Below are 17,200 nucleotides of genomic sequence, written 5' to 3' on the forward strand. Positions count from 1 at the left end.
TTTGAGGGCTATTTGTGTGGTCCTTGTGTTAGTTGTAATTGTTACCCCAGTATTTTTCCTCGTTCTGCTGTTTTCCATGCAGGTGATCTGTCGATTCTTACCTCTTTTTACAATAACTAAGTTTTCTTGTACTTTAATATAATTCAGATCTTTAAGCGTTTCATCTTGTTTGGTGCGGTTTATCATTACACCTTTATTTCCCATATCCTTATCTACAGGCAAAACATCATGTTTTTGACAGGTTCTTAATGAATTGGATGGGTTGTTTTCTCTGCATTCAATTTGAATTTGGACAAGTTGACTCGAGTGGCTATGCACGTCATTCTCCTTCGGCACTAAGGTTCCTATGACTCTTGTGGGATTGACCCTGTTATCTTTACTCATACTCTGGGTTTGATCATGATCAATTCCGAAAAGGGTACAATCATTTATTATGCATCCATTTGAATTAATTTTATTTATTGTTGTTTGGTCCTCCTGTAATGGCTTAGGTTTACCCTCATATACTCTAGAGAGTAGATCAGTAGTTGTTTTATCTTCATGCACTCTTTGTTTTAACCTAGGAGCAAATGGTTTTGCGAAAATGTCAAAATATGAGGTTGATTCGACTGTGTTCTTTGAGCTGTTAGCATGTGTCGACCTAGGATCCCCTCTATGTAAAGTTATTTGATCGACATTTTTGCGGTTAATAGTCATTATATTCTCTTCTACGTTAATAGTTGTTTCTTTAGTTTCTTGCGTCCTAAACTCTCCTTCATTTGCTGATACTTTCTGTTCATTTTTTTTGTTTGGATTCGTAGAAGGTCTGCTAATTGAGGGGTCAGGCGTTCCAGTTCGTCCTTTGTTGGTTTTGGCTAATTCTATTTCAGTAGATAGCCTATTTTCCTTGTTTACCCTATTTCTTGCTTTCCTTAATTTCTTTTTTTGTCTTTTAGTTAGTTCCAAAGCCCCTATCGCCTCTTCTCCGGTATTTTGGACACTTGACAAAACTCTGGGGCTGTTGTTTTCTTTAGTATGTAATGAATCATCCATTGGTTTTGCTTGGTTATTCGAATTAGATTTATCATTATTTTTAATGAACAGATTGGTCGGTTGCTCCTGTGTATTTGTCAATATTGAATTTCTCCTAGGTTGGCTTCCCAACCCCTTCCTATCTTCTACAATCTGTTTGTAAATAACATGTTTGACATCCTCCAGTATTGTGCTAACTACATCTGGAATTGATTCTAATTTGGTTATTATTGGAGCACAGGTGCATTCAATGCAGGTTGGAGATTTTTTACCTTGGACTTTTATTATTAAGTTGTTAAGGTCAGTTATTTTGTTCTCAATTCCTGCAACTGCGTTTGCCATAAGGCCCAGGATATCAATTTGAATGTCCCTTTTTTGTGATTGAGCGGCTAAAGCTTCCAGAGTTAGTACAGAGGTTTGATAGTGAATGTCCCAAATTGATCCGCATCCATTTTTCCTAATTGCTTTGGATTTGATTCAAAATGTAATTCTTTATTATTTAGGGAATTGTTGTTAGCAAGCTTCTTCGTTACAATATCAGGAGAGCCTTTATATTTGATTGGTGATGTATTCTTTAGAGATACTCCACTTCGTTGGCAAGGAGAATTTTCTTTTGTAAGTAATGATCTGTCTAGTAAATTTGAGTGATTTTTGTTTGTGGATCCGTTTGCTAATGCTAATCCCATATCAGTTGCAGATGATTGTTGTTGAATACTTCCAATTTCGTTGATAGACCTGTAGTGTAGTTCCTATTATCCCAATAGGCTCTGCGCATTGGAATAATACCTCCAGTAGTAAAGGCCTAGACCAGACGTTAACTAGGTCTACTACTGTCGATATTAGACTTAAAGTTTTGGGTTTGCCAGCTAGCTCAGAGTTCACTAGAAACTTTCTCGAATGTTCAGGAAGGACTTAACTTCCCTGATTAGACAAGAAGGGATTTAGTTTCTGACAACCATAGAACATGACAACTTTGCTCTCCCCTAATCAAGAGTATATCTCGAGAGTCGTGTGAACAAAAGGCAATTTATTTTACTCAGTCAGTACGTGAATTCTTAGTCTCATCAGATTGTAGAGAAAAGGGAGAGACGGGCGTGTTCAATAAAAAGGTGTTATTTATTGATCAGTCTCTTTTCTCATACAAGAGAAATGGATCGATATTATTGCAATACTTATAGCTAAGTAAAGTGCATACATTAAAAGCAATAGTATGAAATAATACTGTAAAAACATTGATATGGTTTCTAAGCCATAAGATGTTTTAAAATGAATAAAATATATTACATACACATATACATTTGACTAAACGTACTCAACTGGTGTTTCTAAATACGCCTACCCCGTGTACCTGACCTAAGCCTAATACGTGGGCGGGAATAGAAAGTTACAGTTTAAGTTAAGTTTGTTTTTGCCAAGTGAATAACTAAAGAATTCTCTGCGAGGGGTTATTCAGTTCTGTACCTGGAATCTAGGTTGAATGAGGGATGGTATCTCTCTCTCTGGTCTCGATATTCCAGGCAGCCTGCGAGGGCTACCCGGAAGCGCCGGTGCTGGATTTCTCGGCAGGAGAAAGCAGCTTCTCGTTCTCAGCGCGTCAGGAAGGCGGGCTGCGCCAGCGGGGTCTGCTCTGCTCTTCGCTTCGGCAAGTATGGCTGCTCCGTCTCGTCACCACCGCGTGTGTTTGCATAGGGCAATATCGGTAATATTTATACCTTTAAGGTGCCGCGATTGACGTAAGGATGGACATAGATACGTCAATAAGGATGTCATACGACTTGCTCGTTAGCACATTCTTTTGCTGAAGTTCTCGGCGAAATCAAAACAATGGCCGCAGGGTTTTGCCCAGGTTGTCATAGGTTTGATTTGTTATGAGAACTCCGTATGCCTTATCAGGGGCTGGAGGAATATCGCTTGTCTAATTAGATCGCAAGCGTTATGACCTAATCAGATAACACGTTCCTGTGCCGTAGTGTGACTGCGTCAGATAACGGTATCTGCATCATGGGGGTTTTCTGCCTCATGGGCTGACTGCTAGTTAACTTGTTGGCTTGTTTAACCAGAATAGGGTCAGGAATAGGGGGATTGATTCAGAACCTATAGGAATACATCACACCCACTCCACGCTAACTATGTACATATTTACTAATCTATGCATAGTAAAACATACTATAGAGTATAGTGTATACCTTACCACCCCAAAATACATAAATGCATTTTGAAATTTTTCAAATATACGGAAAAATTGCAGTCATATGTATTGTATGCACTCAAGCTGTAGAATAATGCCAAAGTAATCACGCATTTGTATACATTATTGCTATTTGGTATATGAGAATTTACACATGAAATGGCTCTTAATACAGAAAAAAAGTTCGAGACCATTCCATCACAGAATAAAATATTTATGAACATACCAGCGGGCAGCTAATGTCTATAAGCTATCTAAAATTTAGAAACCTTAGTTCTCTAAGAACAGTTCTTACTTTAAGCAGAAGATAGTGTCCCGAAAAATATGCAAAAATATTTTGGGGCTGCCGAAAAATTGCTGTCCGTGAACTGGAGGGAAAATTGTTCATGTGACTTTATTTTTAAAGTTGAAGGCCGAATTCAGGGAACGCCGTGTGCGAGCTTGCTCAAAATTCTCTATTTCTGCTCTGGTGAGAACATCATATCATTTAGGCTTTCGAAAAAACTGTCAACAGCTTCCTGGGAAAGTTCCACTAACTCGGAAAATAGTGTAACCATGCATTCGTGCGCATGATTGTCTCCATTGACATTCTGATTCGCATTGCTGACAGAAGGTCGTACCTGATCGATGCTGCTTTCATCTTGAACTTCACTACCCATCAATCGTAGTGGTGAAGCTTCCACGAATGCCGTCATCAGGATTGGTAGCCTTTGAGGGCAGCACAAAGCATGAACCTTGATCGGGCTCAACAATGTTTCTGCATCCATTGGCGCATCCGATTGTAGCGTCAGACAGGTGTCTAACACGCATTCTTCTCCGCATAGCAGACACCTTAATACAGGTAAAACACATCTTTGCCACATTGGTCGAAATGATAGAAACCAAGTCATGTTCAGGTCTCTAAGCCGGGAGAGTCCCAGGATTTTTGATATCCGGTCCCGGTATCCAATGGCTAGGATTGTTTCTTCCCTTGTCGCAAGAGTTTTGTCTGTGACATGGGTTGCCATAACGAAAAATAAGGACTAAGAATAGGATTCCTGCAATTAGTCCCAAGATCAGGGGAAGTCCGCCAAAAATCGAATGGACGAAATCTGGAAAAATACCCAGTATGGCTTTGAATGGTGTTAATGCCATTGAAAATACTGTCTTAAATACCTTTGAGACCCCATTGGTATCAGAAATATTTAAGATTTCATTCAGGATTTCTGCGAAATGTATGGGGGAATTAGTTGATAACAATGAATGTATCTCTGCAGTCGTCCTTGCGACTTGTAGATCATACGTTTCTTTTGATGACGTGAGCCTTGTAGGCGTCTGAAGAAGCACTGTTTTCATTCTGCTTAAAGTATCTATTCGAATAGAAGTAATTTTCAAATTGGGCCATGCCCTTGCCTCCCTGTCTGGAAAGGAGCTGGGGAACAATGATCGTCCACAGCACTTGACCTTCGCAGTCGTAGTTACGAGATAAGGAGTCCCGGGCATAAGACTACAACATCTGCGGTCTACAATTAGAATGTAACTCCCATTATAGAGTCTTTGAAAGAATGGTTCTATTTCTGTTGCAGGTGCGCCTTGCTGGTGACATGAAAGGTTGTATGAATTCCCTTCACAGGCTCCATGCAAACTAATTCCGTTACACAGAAGCGTGCCGCTTAGTGACATTGCACAATTATTGCCACTAAGAAACACTTTCTGTCCTTTATTACTGACACATGCATGTGAATAGGGCAGGTTCCATGTTGTTTTAATGTACCCCTTTCCCAATTTCTCGTACATGCCAGCCTGTATATATTTTTGGCAGTATTGAAACCTGAAGGTTGAGATTGGAATATTTATTATCCCATGTATTATCCATTCACTGACAGGTCGTTCTGACATTGTCACTGGTAATCTTTCGAGTTTTTCAATGCTCAAGATTGTATAATCAGCACCCTTTTGTGCCATACTGATTTGTCTATCAGTAAGGTTAAAGATTTGGAATAGTGACGTTGTGTTGATTAAACGCCAAGGCACATAGCCTGAACGTAGATTTTGTAACGTCCAGCCAAGCTGTACAATAGAACGCAATTGAGACTGACCGTGTTGTAGCAACAGTAAGTCTTGCGATAATATGTCGATTGCTGAAGACACAATGCTGTCCAAAGAAAAAATTCTGGAGGACAGAGTCATTAACCCATTGTCCACTACAGAAAGTGATTTTTCCAAATTAATACGGTCAATTTCCCGTATTCTCTCTGCTGTTTCAATTTGAGTAACCTTCCAGGCCTCATTGTATGCTGCATATACAGAGGCTACTATGAAACGTTTTTGACGCTGTTTGCGCGGTCCCATAATGAAATCACGCAAGTCAGCACCATCAGTAAGTAAAGATAGGTGTTGCTTAATTTCTGCCAGTGTGAGGTCTGTAGCCATTGAAGGCATAATTTGCCCACACTGTAGGTGGTTATTATCCCTAGGTGATGTCTTTGGGAATATCTAGGGTCTGGCCTGGTCATTTTGAACCCCTGTGTTTTGTTCAGGAATCTGTCTTGACAGTTATTAGTATCTGTGGGCCAGATCAACCACTGTTTCCAATCAGGATGTGTTCTGTTTTGGTTTAATACATCATTTACGTCTATCTCTTCATCTGTAGAGCTATTGCTGAACATTGTTGGATTTGGAATAGACGGTTTATTTAAGTCTTTGATTTTGGCTAAGCCAAGACAGGTGGTTTGTTGAATAGTGTCATTTAAAAATATAATTTGTTCTGGGATCATGCAGGCTCTAAACAAAGATTCTATACCCTGCACTTGCCATTCTTTTGTACCCCAAACACTTTTCAATTCAACATTTTTGTCCCAATAATCAAAACCAAAAGTATTCATTTTTTCAAAGAATGAGTCTGAATATATCAATTTTGTGTTTGTTATCATGGTCTTAGTTCCTGTCTTGTTTGACAATTTGAAATAAAATGCTTCAGCATTACTTGTGTTAAAACCTGAAAAGTATGAATATTTGTCATAGAAGGTTCTTGAGCTTCCTTTTGGAGGGGTTGCACAATGTTCCCATTGATTATAATTTAAAACATTTCTAGGTTGTGCAGATCTATGTAAAAAATGGTTACCATAGTGGTTATAACAGTACATACTATCATAATTTGTAGAACCCTGCAAATAATCATGTTTGGTAAATTTAGCAGACATTACTAAGTCAGACATCATATTATTAATGCTTTCGAAGTCCCAATCATCAGCAAATGAGCTTGGTTTTGCAAAGTCACTCAATGAGATCTTAATTTGATGTGGATATTTCAGGATTTCGACCGGACCATAAATTTCATAGTCAGTGTTGTCCCAGGCTACCCCACCCGGTATCGGATTGGCTGTGAAGTTAACTGAAGAAAGTTCTCTTTTCTCGACGTGTGAAGATGTGTGTGGTTTGAGGATCAAGTTGATTTTCTGACTTGCTGTGTCCATTTTAGCATATTTTCCCTCAATGAAGCGTCCCAAAGTAAGTACCATGATGAGCCAAAGTATGAGGATAAATGCACCAAAACCCACCCAAAATTCGATCCATGGAGAAATCAGATATGTTTCTTTCAGTTGTTTCAAAAGTTCTTTAGCTTTATCTTTAAAGGTTTTTGATGATGGCTGTGTCTTTGATTCACTGAAGCCTTCAGAGGAATCATCGAAGTTTATGAAGTAGCCGGATGCAGTTCTGTCAATTGTTCCAATTGGTTCAGGATTACTGTTTCTTGTATTATCATTTGGTACTTCATTATAGATTGGTGTGTCTCTGCTAAATGTTTTTATTTGGGTTTTCAGAGGTCTGAGTTCTATTGCATTGTTGCATAGTCCTTGTTGTTCTTCTGTAGGCGTTTCGAATGTGATGAGCCTCTTTGTTAGGACCTCTGTACTGGTAGCAAACCTTGGTGTTCTGCTACTTATCGGGAGTCCACTTGGCCTACTATTTGTTATCGGCCACATGATTGTGGTTTTACCAGGTCGATGGATACAACTCGGTTCTCCTTTTTACCAGCAAGTGGCGGTAGTACAACTGATCTTGTCCCGTTGAGAGACAAGACAGGAACTGCTTTTCTGTAAGAAGGCCCAAATTCCTTCTTTACCGCGATCTTTTCTCTGACTAGATCCCCGACTTTTGGAATCCAGACAGGTCTTGCTGGGACAGGTGGTGGTTCTTCAGTGGTTGTTGGCTGTTGTTTCAATTTTATGTTGCTCAGGTCTTTTCTTGTTTTGTTTAAGTCCTGCAAAATAGCCAAACGGTCTTTGATATCAAAGCTTTTTTCTTTCACCACTGAAGTCTGACTATCAATGTCAGAGATCAACATCCTAGTTCCAAATAATAATTCGTACGCACTGAATCCCTTCAGAGAATTTCTTGGCAAGTTATTTAGACTACGTTGGACACTTATTAGATGTTTGACCCACCCAGCTCCCGAACCTAATATCCTTTCCGTTATAGATTGCTTTATGCCTTGGTTTTTTCTTTACACCATCCCGTATCCCTCAGGAAGGAAGTGAGAAGATTCCCGCTGTGCTATGCTCATTTGGCCATGTTTCCCATCAGGCTGGAGGGCTAGAGTGAAAACAATGGTCAAACGTAGCATGCTCTTAGCGTATATGCCATTTAGACTCGCAAATCTTTGTATAACAGTCCAGACGTCAGCCGAGTGCTGGTGATCTACATTATAAGTGGAAACTAGCCTGTATATGTTAATCGCAAGCCTTCCTTTTTACTCTTGAGTAAAAACGACGGGGTATTAAACTGTTTCTCTCCCCACTGCGATCTCTGTTGCAGTTTGGGCAGTTTTTTACAAACATGGTGTGACGCAGGCTCATGCCTGGCCACCAGTACCCTGATTGTAATTCTTCCAGAGAATCTTTTAGTTTGAGGTGTCTGAGACCCTCGCCCATATGTGCGTCTGCGATTAACAAGTTTCTCCTGTCCATGTTTGGAATCACTCTATCCCCCACTCCAGGGATTCGAGCAAAAGGGACGGAGTTTGCATCGATTATGTATGTATAATTGAGTGGATAGTTGATCGGTAGCGCTGAGCAGTCGCCTTTTGATGACGTTTTCACCGCCAGCACTGTTTCACCGTCAATGTATTTTAATGTACGCTTTTTTCGAACTACGGGAGCCGATTTAGTGGCTGCCGCTGTGGCTGTTTCAGCCAATGAATTCCCTGCAACGTGAACGCCATCACGTTGATGACTCAGTGAGTGTGTCACGTGAGTCTTTGGTAGTTCTTTTTGTAAAAGAGCTATTTGTTCCCAGAGCAGTTTCTGCTTTATTGGTGCATCTGTGTCATCTTTGTAACCGTTTTGAATCCATGTCTGCAAATCCTTGTTATATGATTTGACGCAGTAATATGAATCTGACACTATAAGTGTCGGGAATTCGCGATCCGCATTATCTAGCGCCATTTTCAAAGCTAATATCTCAGTTTGTTGTTCTGAATTAGTTTCTACTGAGTGTGTTTTTGTTAATAGAGGTTTTAGTTTTACCTCTGCGCCACACTTCTTTTGTAATCTCACATGTGGGGTTGTATGCTTGTTCTCCCCAAACGGAGGGTTGAGCATGTCCGTTTGTATAGATTACACAAGCGTAGTGTCGTAAGGGCAGAATGTCGATTGGCAGAGGGTATGTTTTTTCATATTCTAGATTTTTTAATTCTTCTAGTTCTGGAAAATTGTCAGCCAGGCTACACTTGATAATTCATATCCTAAGAACAGGACTGTCAGATGGGCAATTCTGGATTTTTTAAAGTTGAATTTGTAACCCTCTGCTGCGAACCCAAGTATTATGGTGTTCACTCTTTTCAAGTGATTATCCAAGTCATCATCTGTTAAGTAAATGTCATCGACATAAGATAATGCTTCATCATCATATATTTGTAGTAATTCTGTTACTCTCGCTGAGAATACCCCCGGGCTGTTCTTGTACCCCTGGGCTAACCGACAGAATTGTTTTTGAGTGCCATTTATTGAGAATGCAGACAAATATCTGCTTTCTGGTGCTATGTTTTGACAAAAGAATCCATTAGAGATGTCTAATGTTGTTTTGTATTTTTTGCGCACTATGTTATTCATTAGTGCAGCACTATGTGAGTTTTGCACTGCAAAAGTTTTGCAACATGTGTTAAGGTGTCGGTAATCCAAAACTAGACGATATGAATTGTCTGGTTTGGAGACCGGAAACAAAGGGTTGTTCATTTGTGAGGTGCAAGTTTCAATCACCCCCTGGTATTGTAGCTGATCTAGTATTTCTTTTACCTGTTTTTTTGCTTCTTGCTTAATTGGGTACTGCCTTTGTGCAGTAGGTTGTGATTTTAACTGGATTTTGTGAGGAGGAGAGTCCTCATCCCATCCCACGTGATTTTTATATAAAGCAGGAGCTATAGCCACTGCCCACTTTCTAGCAAGTGTGTATTTTTTATGAATTGGGATATGATTTGAGAAGGCAGGCATAATTACTTCTTCGCCATGAGGGCAATCCCTGACAAACTCTGGTGGCCAGTCTTTTTCAGCTAGAAGGATATCATAGCCCTTGGAGAGATTATCCCAAAATAGTCCCCTTATTTTTCTAGTCTTATCCCCCTCTATACGCAATGTTATTTCGTATATTTTGTGAGGTTTGCTAACTCTGGTGTCCGCAGTTTCCACTTGAAGATATTCATTCGTGTCCACTGTCTCCAGATGATTCATAAGGACTTTGCGAGCTATGCTCACTTCTGCTGCACTGTCTAGCATTGTCTAAGCCCATTCCCCGTTTTTCAGTTGTGTCCTCAGAATTCTCGGCATTGTTAACTATTTTAATGCTGGCTACCTTCTTCTTTGGAAATTGTAATTTCTTTTTTAGCTGAGCAGGTTCCTTGTCTTTGGACTTGGCGTGCTCTTCTCTTTGTTCTGATCGTCTTCTTCTTTCCGATTTCTGCGAGGAAGTCTGAAAAGATTGAGAGGGACGTGTATCAATGTCTTGATATCTATCAGGCTTCTTTATATTATCCCTATTTCTAAGGTTGTATCTTTTCCCAGAGGGGTCACTTTGGGGTGACCTGTGTCTTTGGTTCGGAGATTTTTCTCTTCGCCTAGGAGACCTTCCTCGGGACTGGAATTTCTTTTCTTTAGGATTGGATTGTTTGTTTCCATCCCAGTTCTTTTTTGGTGATGTAGAATTATTATTAAAAAATATTTTTTCAGGACTTTCAATTAGTTGTGGTTTTACTGGTATTCCACCTAAACTATCTCTACCTAGTTCCTCATAGGATTTTTCTATGATTCTGGCAATTTCAGCTGGTTGGTCTGCTATATCTGTCTCTTTTAACCTCTGGCGGATCGCCACGTTTGCTGCTTCTCCCTTTATGTTGGCTAATAATATAGCCGAGACCTGCTTGAAGTCTTTCAGTAATTTCATACCAAGAGTTAAAGCGGGTTCTGGACCGTATTCATCTTGAATTTGTTTTAGCACATCTGGTATTACCGAAATGGATGGAACACCGTGCGTTTTTGTGTAGATGGAAGCAAAGACTGTACCCCAAGTGTCACAGTCCTCAATGTGTGGTGCGATTCCCATTGGAAGACAGATAGTCAGAATCCTGTGTTTTTCTAACGGGGTGGTGTCAGGAAACACCGCCTCTATTTGGGTGATTTTTTGCGCTAGCCAGAATGGTATTTGTTCCCGTTTAGCCGGTACTTTACCTAGGCAGGACTGGATGTTCTGTGGCGTAATTTTATTTGTGTTCCCCTGGTGAGGGGTCAGCTGTGGGAGTTTAATCGCTGGCTGAATTGTTGAAGTCCGCATCACATACTGGACTAATTGTCTGTGTATTTTTATTAGTTGTTTTAGCTGTGTTAACAGGTTAGCTGCAGACATCCCGTCGATGTCTGGATGTGGTGTGTGTCCGGCTAGGACCGGCCACGTTGCTCCTGGTCTACCTAAAGGACCGAGCCTGGTGATGTGATTATTATGTTTTAGGGCGCCATCAAATAAGAGCAAATGCTCTTGAAATTTGAGTGGTACTTCCACCTCCTCGAAAGGAGTGTACGTTTCAGGAGGTTCCTCTATTTTGTAATAGTGGAAGTACTTTGTTACAGGATTTGCTGCTGGAAAATTTATCCATGAATAGCATACCTCTGTCTGCCGATATTCGTGTGCCTCAATTACGAATATGACTGTACCACCTCTGGGTGTCAGTCCATTTTCTATAAGTTTTATGGTTATAGATTTTCTTTTAATGACCGGGATGAGTATTATATCCTGGTCTGCTTCCTGCATGGTAGCATCAGCTGCTGCGAGTTCAGTTGCTAATCTAACTGCCTCTCTTTCTTCATCACTGTCTACCATTTTACCGACAGGATGGTTATTTCTTTTGTTTGCAGATCAGGTTTCTTATGGAAACAAAGATTAGATGCACAATATTTTGGAACAGTGTATCCTTCAACGTTGACTTATACCAAGAACCATACATAGGAGTTCCCTCCTGCGAGGTCTGGCGGATATAACCTTTCACCCACTCCAGACGTCTTTGGAGTATTATGGGAAAAGGGGTCTGAGTGAGAAAGCACGACTGAGTTACTCTAAATGTCTTACGTTAGTTTTATCGCCATTTCCAAACGCGTTGGGCGCCATGTAGTGTAGTTCCTATTATCCCAATAGGCTCTGCGCATTGGAATAATACCTCCAGTAGTAAAGGCCTAGACCAGACGTTAACTAGGTCTACTACTGTCGATATTAGACTTAAAGTTTTGGGTTTGCCAGCTAGCTCAGAGTTCACTAGAAACTTTCTCGAATGTTCAGGAAGGACTTAACTTCCCTGATTAGACAAGAAGGGATTAGGGGGCATATTATCAAGGGGGTTTATCTCCGCTTTTTTGGCTTTAAAAGCCAAGAAAGCGGAGATAAAATGATCTCCCTATTACCAAGCTGTCGCTAACACCAGTTAGCGACAGCTAATAGGAGATAGCGACCATCTTGGACCCCGCTTTGCATGTCAGTGATATTTATCACTAATGACATGCAAAGTGGGCGTGCCAAGATGTTAGCGACTGGAAACAGTCGCTAACATCGCTATCTCCTATTACCAACTTTTGGAGATATTTGCGCTAAGCGCGAATATCTCCAAAAGCTAACACCTGCCCTGAGCAGTTCTTAGCCATGTTAACCAATGGGAGGTGGATAACATGGCTAAGAGCATTTGCTCGATAATGCATGAATATCGCTGACTTTTCAGCGATATTCATGCATTGCGGCCGTTTTTTATCGCATTTGCGATAAACCTTGCTAATAGCAAGGTTTATCTGCGATAAAAATCGCCGATGTGCGGCGATAATTTTTGTCTCTAAACAAGTTAGAGACAAAAATTATCTCTATTGGTTGGTAATATGCCCCCTAGTTTCTGACAACCATAGAACATGACAACTTTGCTCTCCCCTAATCAAGAGTATATCTCGAGAGTCGTGTGAACAAAAGGCAATTTATTTTACTCAGTCAGTACGTGCATTCTTAGTCTCATCAGATTGTAGAGAAAAGGGAGAGACGGGCGTGTTCAATAAAAAGGTGTTATTTATTGATCAGTCTCTTTTCTCATACAAGAGAAATGGATCGATATTATTGCAATACTTATAGCTAAGTAAAGTGCATACATTAAAAGCAATAGTATGAAATAATACTGTAAAAACATTGATATGGTTTCTAAGCCATAAGATGTTTTAAAATGAATAAAATATATTACATACACATATACATTTGACTAAACGTACTCAACTGGTGTTTCTAAATACGCCTACCCCGTGTACCTGACCTAAGCCTAATACGTGGGTGGGAATAGAAAGTTACAGTTTAAGTTAAGTTTGTTTTTGCCAAGTGAATAACTAAAGAATTCTCTGCGAGGGGTTATTCAGTTCTGTACCTGGAATCTAGGTTGAATGAGGGATGGTATCTCTCTCTCTGGTCTCGATATTCCAGGCTGCCTGCGAGGGCTACCCGGAAGCGCCGGTGCTGGATTTCTCGGCAGGAGAAAGCAGCTTCTCGTTCTCAGCGCGTCAGGAAGGCGGGGCTGCGCCAGCGGGGTCTGCTCTGCTCTTCGCTTCGGCAAGTATGGCTGCTCCGTCTCGTCACCACCGCGTGTGTTTGCATAGGGCAATATCGGTAATATTTATACCTTTAAGGTGCCGAGATTGACGTAAGGATGGGCATAGATACGTCAATAAGGATGTCATACGACTTGCTCGTTAGCACATTCTTTTGCTGAAGTTCTCGGCGAAATCAAAACAATGGCCGCAGGGTTTTGCCCAGGTTGTCATAGGTTTGATTTGTTATGAGAACTCCGTATGCCTTATCAGGGGCTGGAGGAATATCGCTTGTCTAATTAGATCGCAAGCGTTATGACCTAATCAGATAACACGTTCCTGTGCCGTAGTGTGACTGCGTCAGATAACGGTATCTGCATCATGGGGGTTTTCTGCCTCATGGACTGACTGCTAGTTAACTTGTTGGTTTGTTTAACCAGAATAGGGTCAGGAATAGGGGGATCGATTCAGAACCTATAGGAATACATCACAGACCATTCCGGGGTCTGTAAGTAACCATTCATTGAGTGCTTTAACGATTCCTGTGGTTCACATTTTTGCACTAGCACCCCGTCGTTTACTTCTGCAAAGTGGTTTTCAGATGTATAAGAAAATGTTGCTCCTGTTAAAGCATTCTTAATAACTGGTTTAGGTGGCAGAGTTAAGTCGAAGGGGGTAAGAAGTTTATTATGATTTACGATCGTATTAGCTTGTGGTGATGTCGGGGCCAAGTCCTGATCAGCTCCCTGTATAACATTAAATTGATTGAGAGGCTCTACTGGTTCCACTGTTTCCCCTAGGCAGTTTTTTGGTTCTTGCACAAATAGATTATATAGTGGGTGGTCATTTCCTAGGCCTAAATGAGGGTCTATTCCCTCTGAATTAACTTGCAGTTTAGCGGGAGAATTATTTCCAACTTGAACAGTTGAGTCCCGTATCACATTCCATGCTTTTGTTCCATTTATAGGAATAAGTGGTGACTGTAAGGTTTTGAGGTCTTGCTCTGGTTGCATAGGCATTGGCATAGTCATAAGTGCAGTTGTTGGATCTTTCATAAATTCAAATTTCAGAGGGATTTTAGTCGATTTTTCCGAACATCCTAGCAATAGGAGAAATTAATGGCTGAGTAGACCCCTTTATTTGCGCTTTTACACAGGCTTTTTTTGTTGGTTAGATGCTGGGTTTTTTCGGGTTCGTGCTCGTTTCTTAGGGGAGCCCAATGATCTTTCCTTGCCAGAGCGCATTATTTAGCCACAGTTATATTGCTTTGTTTAGTTAGGGTTTGTTAACGAGGTGCAGATACGAGTCCCCTTCAAGTGGTTACACACTCCTATCTAATAAGGGTAAGTTTGAGATGGAGCAGCAGAATGCAGAACCAGCTTGCAGAGACTGGGGGGAGGAATTATTGATTAAGAACCTCAACCCCTACCCGCCCCCGTATCTGCAATCCACCTCGAAATAAACTGAGGACTTGGTCTTGCTTGATCAAAACGCAGGCCAATCAAGAGTTAATGAGAGCAGCCAATCAAAGCTTCTTCAGCTTGCACTGTTCTCTGTGGAGTTCGAGAGACCAGGTTAAAGCCCCAACTAACCTCGTCTCTGCGTCACTCCTCCTCCTCCTCCACTCCTTCACTCGGACGTCCTCGAGGTCAGCCAAAAATCCTTAATGCACGCACCGCCTCGCCTCGCCCGGCACCTGGGCGATTCAATAGCAGTTCAATCAGGAACTGCACACCGACCCGCGTCTGGAGGGGCGGTTGGCTGGTAGCAGCAGAGACAATTTTTACATCTGCCCCCCGCTCGCTCGCTCGCACAGCACAACTCAACTGACCACCAGCAACAGCTGCTGCCTGCTAGCTGCAAAACATGGACTGGAATCCAGTTGAGCAACTCAGGAGTCTACCAAACTGTAGCTGTCGGTCACCCGGCCCCCGGGCAGCGCTACACTCCCAGCGCTACTCTCCCAGTAGTCAGCGTCACTTTACGGCGATTTTCGGCGAGTTTTCGGCGTTTTTGGATCCGCGAACACAGCACTGCACTGCAGCTCCCGAACCTCGCCTCGCCACACTGTTACTCTCTGCTCTCTGCTACCGTAGCTCTCTGCTGCTCTCGCGTGGCAAAAATCGGCAATCGGCCGGCGAAAATCGGCATACCCTGTCAATCTCAATGCTCAGTCGGCTTGGCTCTGGACTCATTTAGTTGCAGTAAGCATCAGCTACTTTGAGGCCAAATCATGCTTCCCAAGGCTTCAAAAATTGTTTTCCCTTCCAACCTCACCTGCCGCTCCTGACCGTCCCTCACCCTTGTTCAACTTAAAGCAACAGCCCTCTTCCCTCTTCCCGCCCGCACTGTCGAGAAGTCATCACTCTGCCTGGTCTGCGTGAGAGAGGCATGAGAGAGGCCAAGCAGAGGTGAGAGGCACTGCGCCCAGTGCTGCTACCGGCACCCTATAGGGCCAGGGGATAATTCAGAGCAATCCTGTGTCCTCCTATAAGCAAGGAGCTGGTGATGGGACTTATGGCGAAGGCCGGTGCATCTTGCTGGTGGCTTTGGCTTTGGTGTTAGGTGAGGCCTGCGGGGCTGGGGAGGCTCATGGGGTGGATGAGAAGACCGCTACTGGGTTGAGAAGCGAGATTCAGAGAGACACCAAGCCCTACTTAAATACAGGCCTGTGGCACGTCAGTCCCTGAGGCCTAGCAGCCTTTAGCCAGGAAAGGTGGTCCGCAATGAACTAAGTGACCCGCACCCCTAAGGAACTCGAAGCCCTGAGCCTCTCAGGCAGTGTCAAACGCCGTTAAAGAACCACAGACCAGGGCTCAGCAGGGTGTGAAAAAAGGCTGATTCTGTTTTGTAACACTTGAAAGCAGCTTCCCAAGTTTACGTAATCTTGAGCCAGTAGACTTAGCTTCTTGCGTCTGGCTTCTGCCGCTCGGTAGTTCCACCAGCAGTACTGGAAATGTAGAAATTATTAGCTGGGTCTCACCATCAAAGAAAGCCCTCACAACTTGTGTAACATCCAGCTCAGCCCTTTCTCAGCTCAAGGAGGCACAATGGTGATGAAGGTCTCACACATTACCAAGGGCAACAATCTTGCTTCGTATCTACCCCAAGTACATATAAGCCCCATTGACTTCTTCCTTCATGATCATGCTCGCACTGTGGGGAGTTGGATCCATTTTTTCACTACCTGTCTGAAAGGCCATTACATCAAAGGTTACACTCTATTCTTCACATTCTGTCACCAGTGCCCTCCAACCTCCAAAATGCCCCACCTGCTTTCATACTGAATGTACACCATGCCACCTTTCTTCTGCAGGAGCATCAATCCTTTTTGGCAAACAGGGCCATAGATGGGGTCACAGAGGTGGAAAAAGGCTAGAGGTGTTACTGCTCCTCTTGCTATTTGTTGGACCCCAAAAAGGGTGAAGTGGTTCATCCTCTTAACGCTTCTTGTTTGAGAAAAGATTGGAAATGCTGATTTTAACCCAGATCCTCTCTGCCATGTATCTGGGAGATTGAATGGAGTCTTCGGAATTGCAGGACACCTACATTCATGTGTCAGTCATGCAGTCTCACAGACGCTACGGTTGGTTCATGCGGTTTTGGAATCATTTGCAGTACATAGTTATGTCATTACACCTCACCTTTGCCCTTTGGGTGCCTGTGAAGCTGATGACTGTTAAAGTGCTCTATTTTTGCAGACCTCCAAATAGGTCACCCAGCAGGCTGTGAGGTACTAGTAAGGAATCACAGGCCCTGAACACTGCAGTGTCAACCATTGATGGGAAACCACAGAACTGGACACTTCTGGAAGCCAAAATAAGCAATCAGATAAGCCAATGGAGTAATGTAAATATATTAACTAGAACACATTTAAAAGTGCTTTCTGTTTATATTTGCTGTCTGAAGTATGTACAAAGGGCTCGCTAAA

The sequence above is a fragment of the Lissotriton helveticus genome, chromosome 8 (genome assembly GCF_964261635.1).
Source record: "Lissotriton helveticus chromosome 8, aLisHel1.1, whole genome shotgun sequence".
In the NCBI taxonomy this organism is placed as follows: Eukaryota; Metazoa; Chordata; class Amphibia; order Caudata; family Salamandridae; genus Lissotriton; species Lissotriton helveticus.